The sequence below is a fragment of the Manis javanica genome, chromosome 15 (assembly GCF_040802235.1).
Source record: "Manis javanica isolate MJ-LG chromosome 15, MJ_LKY, whole genome shotgun sequence".
In the NCBI taxonomy this organism is placed as follows: domain Eukaryota; kingdom Metazoa; phylum Chordata; class Mammalia; order Pholidota; family Manidae; genus Manis; species Manis javanica.
In genome coordinates this window covers 25,324,831-25,330,830 of record NC_133170.1, presented here as the reverse complement: position 1 = coordinate 25,330,830, position 6,000 = coordinate 25,324,831, and positions in this window count along the sequence as shown.

Below are 6,000 nucleotides of genomic sequence, written 5' to 3'. Positions count from 1 at the left end.
GGGGAGATCTGTGATTTGCCCCATAAAGGATTCAAAATAGCTGTTTCAAGGATGCTCAGTGAGCTACGAGAAACTCAAAAAGACTATTCAATAGAATCAGGAAAACTACATGACCAAGATGAGACATTTACAGAGAGGAAGAAAGCATAAAAAAGAAACCACACAGAGGCTCTGGGGCTGAAGACTACAATGTACAAAACAAAAAATGCAACAGGGAACAACAGCCTGAATCAGCAGAGGAATCTGTGAGGGAGGAAGACAGGACCTTGAAATGATCCAATCAGAGGAGAAAAAAGAAAAAAGAATAGAAAAAATAAAAAAAGTGTACCGCACTATGAGGTACCATTAACAGACATGATCTACACATTACTGGGGTCCCAGAAGGAGAAGAGAGGAGAGAGGAGCAGATATTTAAAGAGATAATAGCTGAGAACTTTCCAAATTGGGCAAGAGATTTGGACACCCAAGTTCAAGAACTTAAGAGGGGTATGATCCCACTTGATCCTTTCTTTTCCTCCCTTCTTACTGTTAGGGCTACACCGTGCTAGTAACAGGGCTGTGGATGTCATTTCATTTCATTTTTGAATGACATTTCTTTTCACTGCAAGACAGTATGTGTAAGCCACAGGCCAGGGAGGACCAGACTTGTGGAGTCACTGAGCCTCCTGGCAAGACCCTCAGGGAAACGTGTGCGGCACACTCATACTCCAGCCCTGCAGTCTGAACTTCCTGCTCCTCTGCTCTCTGTTCGTGACCCTACTGGAAATATACTTTCTTGCACAGAACAATTTAGTTGCCTGGCTCTCCACAGCATCCTTTCAGATGAGCTCACGATAGCTTTCCTTTCATAATGTCAAAGAATAATTAAGCTGTTTTCTTCAGCAAAAGAATTCTTCCTGAACATCATCTCCATTCTTATGTCATAGAGACAGAGAGACAGTGCTATGGTACGTTTTTTCTTAAAATTTTTTTTATTAACATATCATTTTTAGACAATCTTAAGTTGGTTTCAAATACATAGTAGAGATAAATTCACCCATATTATCAAGTCCTCACCCCTTCCAGTGTGGTCACTGTCCATCAATGTAGTAAGATGTTACAGAATCATTAACTGTATTCTCTGTGCTATATTACTGTCCCTGTGACCAACCTATACTGTGATTGTGACTTATTGTGCCCTTTAATTCCTTCCCCTTTGCCCCCCTCTCCAACCCCTCCCCTTGGTAACCACTAGTCCCTTCTTGGTGTCTATGAGTCTATGCAGTATGTTTTTAATGGCAATTTTTTCTTCCTGTTACATTCCTGTGTGGTTTTACTTGAAATGTAGCCAGGTGATAAATACATATATAAATCTCCTGTCTCTTCCGTTGTGCCTGATTAAGACTTAATAAGAAGGTTCACGTTCTCCACCTGCTAGTATGTTGTGGTTTGTCCTGTGTATCTTTGGAGGCAGAGAGAGAGAGATTTGCAGTGTTTGGTAGTATACATTTTTTTGGTGATTAGCCGTTTTTGTTTTGAAAATCAGAATTTGCTCTATTAATTGCTGAAATCTTGGGCCTTTGAAACTAAAATATCAATTACCTAAATAATGTTCTCAAAAGGAGTTTTTCTTACATAAAATAATTTCTCTTAAATGTCCAGCATGGTGCTGTTTAGCCATTCAATAAACATTAATGAGCATCTGTTAAGCTATAGACACTGGAAATAGAGAGCCACGCCCCTCAATGTCCAGTTTAGGACATGAGGTGGGACATAGCTGAGTTAATGATTCCAGGCCCTCTGGTAGCTGGAAGGTAAAATGGGCATAAAGGAAGGACATAGGTATAGGCTTTACCCTCATTGTGGGCCCTTATGGGGCCTCAGCAGACTTGTGGCCTACAGGGGCCTCTGCTAGCATGCCCAAATGGGGAAGGATTCAGTGATAAGGAAAAGAGAATCTCTTTGTAGACTTTTTAGATGTGAAGGGGCAGAACAAATTTGCTGTTTTCAGTGTTTTCAAGCAGGTCTGCTGGCCGGATCTTAAACAGCACCAAAGCTCCATATGTAAAAGAGCACAGCCGTAGATGGGCAATCTTGGATCCGCTGTCCAAATTCTGCTTCTTTTCTGTTTTGTTTTGAACTGCCTTCCGGGTTAGAGAGGCAGCACTAACTTTGGATTTAAGAGGTTCAAGAATCCCCCACCACCCGCCAGAACTCAAACTGCGCTGTTTGTTAATTATATAAGCTCTGCCCAGAGGCAGACAAATCATGAAGCTAAAGGAAACTAAGCTTCAAGGCCTCTTGTTGCACCTGTACCTTCCCAGGCGCTGGGAGTGGCCCTAACACTGTGCTCACAAAGTCATATATATATTTTTAATCGCATCAACTATCACGAGGAGTTGCATTTAATAGAAAAATGATTTTGCACCTTAGAGAAAAACAATTAGTTAACTCATTAGAAATATGAACACCACATACATTTTTTAAAAGTATCATTGATATACAATCTTATGAAGGTTTCACATGAACAACATTGCGGTTTCAACATTCACCCACATTACCAAGTTCTCAACCCCCCACTGCAGTCACTGTGGCTCTGAAAGGGTTTGAGATCTGGTTGTCAGTAAATCAGAAATGGTGGCTGGGAACCAGCAGAGGAAGGCAAGCTGAGATTTGAGAGAGCAGTTGGAATGAGTACACGGAGCAAGCATGATGGGCTGGACCCGAACCAGCTCATGACCTAGCTAGGACCTTTCCTGTCCTTGTGATGAAATGCGCTTTGGTAAAGAAACCTTTACTGGCCTTGTACGGTGCACACAAGGAATACAGACAGGCAAGGTGGATCTCCAATGCCTAGTGAAACAACTCAATTAGTAATTGTTTCGTGTTGTATAGAGCTCTTTTAGTTCATAAAGAATATTTTTGTATCTTAGTCACTCTCTTTCTAATAGCTCCTGAGGAACTGTGCATCAAACAAGGATGTTAATTACTGACTATTCAGAAGCGAGATTATTTAACCTCTTAAACCTCCACTTTTTCACGGATACTGGGAATAATGATGCAATGTTACAACGTTGTTGTAACACATTGTTTTGTTTTGTATTCATAGGGCCAATTAAGCAGTTGTCCTAAGAACAGAGTTCTGCTCTTTACTTCTGCACTTTGTATTCAATATATAAGCTGCTTGCTGAAATTCTTTATAACAACGTTTTCTTCCTGTTAGAGTCATATGTGGTTTTAATAAAAAAATGTGCCATATGATAAATATATAACATCCTGCCCACTTAGCCATATCTGATTAAGGCTGGAGCAAGCGACTTCATGGCCTTCCCCTGTCAGGATGATGTGGTTTGTCTTCTGTATCTTTGGACACACAAAGAGACCTGCCCCATTTATATGTGTTTTTATCTCTCAGAACGGCTCTGGGGGTGGGGCTGCATTTGTTTTTGGAACTTGTAATTTACTGCATTCATTGCAGAGCCATTGTGTTGTTTTGAACCATAGCTCATATCATTTAACAATATTGAATTGAATACATGAACATAATAGCATTTAATGTTCTTGTAGCAGCATATATCAAATGATATAACTTGCACTGCAACGTTAAGTCCTTACAACATCAAGTGGAATAATGTTCTCAAAACAGTTCTTTTGATTGTGATGATTTGTGTAACACCTAGTGGACTACCATTAATTAATTAATCTATTCATTCATTTAATAGACATAACTTGGGATTTTTTAAATAGCCAGACATTGGGGAGACAGAGGTGAATTAGAAACAGAACTTCTTGCAGAACATAAGAACTAATGAAGTAAAATTGGCAAGTAAGCAAATGAGTTACTTGTCAAGGTGGAATTTCATGATTAGGAGAATGGGAGCACAAAAGAAGGGTCAGTTGTGGAAGGCTCACCATTATCACGACACCGTCAAGTCACCACTGTGGTTCCAACACAGATTTTTGGCAGGCTCCAGTCAAGGCTAGGGCTCACAGAATTTAGTTTCACGTTCTAGAGTCCTATGGAGACGGGATGGAGAAGGCTGTCCTCATACTACTCCACTGCTGCTGTGGACTATCCTAGCAAGCGCCCTGCAATATCACTTACTAAAGCCAACTCATTAAATCCACACCAAAACCCTAGGCACAACTGTTACCCTCATTTTACAGATGAGACAACCAAAGCAAAGAGAATTGAAGAAACCTGTTCCCGCCACAAACCCAGTATGTGGCGGAGCTGTGGGTCAAGACCAGACAGTCTGGCACCTGAGTCTCTTCGTACTCTCTCAAATTCGTTGCCACCCTTTCATTCCTTTGATGAGATTGTACACTGATGTTCCCTTATGTGTCAGAGAGGGTGAGCTGGCCCAGGTTGACTCTGCGCCCCAAACTCTGGAGGGCTGGGTGCTGCTTGGACACAGCCTGCCAGCCCTGGGCTGAGCCCCTCCTCTCAGCCCATCATTCCCTGCAGCCAAAGCAGCTTCTTATCCATGAGATCTTTGTCCTGAGGGACATGCGACCGTGTGAGCTGGTTACACTGAATGTGCGTCCATGCCAGCCTGTGGGAAGGGATGGCTGGGCTCCAGCAAGGAGAGCCCATGTCCTAGGTGTCCAGATGTATAGTTTCTGGTGATAACGTAGAGTCTAAAACTGGGTAAGGAATGGTGGATTGGGGCCCTAGAGGGAGGGTTGCATTAATTCTGAGTGAGCGGATCCTGGTCCTAGCTTTGGCACCTGAGTTCATGTCCTGCTTCTGATATGTGTAATTATCTATTATCATTAATGTGCTGAGGTTACAGATACAGAAGGAGACAGGACGCACGTGCAGCCTTGGGGCTGCGGAGTGGAAGGAACAGATGACAAGTAAGTGATTCTCGGAAAATTGCTCGGTAGACATTAGAATACTTAGGGGGAAAATGAGTGTGTTCCATTGTTTTCTCTTCTTTCTAATTCTCTGAATTTCAAGAAGAAGGAATGGGCATGGCAGGAAAGGAGAGCCTGTTTCTGCCAACCTGGACAAGGTGGGTTCTTCTGGGAGGGGGCAGGTGACAGAGTTGTGGACTGATTAGCTGTCCCATTGGTCCCCCTGAGAACCTCGGGTGTGGAATGGGTGGGGCATGAAGCTGTCTCTGTGCTCTGGTGGAGACTCGGATGCAGGTGCATGGAATGCATCCTTCCCATATCTGTGTGCTTACTGTGGCACATCAGGGTGAGGGACCCCAGGGTGGGTATGCCCTGCAGGGGTGCATTATGGGAACGGTGAGCCCGAGGGGCGGGCAGTGTGGGTGGTAGCATGTCTAGCAGGGCTGAGTTTTGAGGCAGGGCTCTATCTGGCACCCGGTTACTGCTCTTCTCACTATACCTGTCCCAGGGCTGCCTTCCAGGGAACACAGGAGCATTTGCAATCCATGGGAACGAGTCTTTAGCAGCAGTGACTTCCCTGGGCAAAGCCCCTTTTGCTTGGCTTTCCTCTCACCCCTTTGGGCTTCCATTCTTGCCTCCAGGTTTCCTCAGCCTGAGATCTAAGGAGGTGGGGCCACTGATGGTTTCAGGCAGCATCTGAATAAGTCCCTCCTCTTCTCTGTTTCACATGCCTCTCCTTCCCCCCTTCCCCTGCAACCACTTCCCAGAAAAGGAGTTTTTCTTTTCCTTTTCCATCTGGGGCAGTTTCCTTGAAGTATATTTTGTGAGTTCTATGCTATGGTTTATAATACAATTGTGTTCTGAGTCCTGCTAAACCACACTCTTGGTATGTAAGGGGGAAAAATCTGAAGTTTCGAAAACCCAGGTCTGTCAAAGCTGCATATTTTATTCTTGGGACCCCCAACTCCTACTTTGGAGGGCCAGAGTCAAACACTGACTCCTTTCTCTTTATTTCCTAGAAGAACAATCTCTCTCTCTGCTCAAGCATCGTTTGGTGACTGAAAGGAAGGGGTAGTTCACATAAAATGAAATGCAATAAAAGAGAAAGGATTGCACATATTTAAAAATCCCCATATATAGATATTGTATACCTGTCCATTC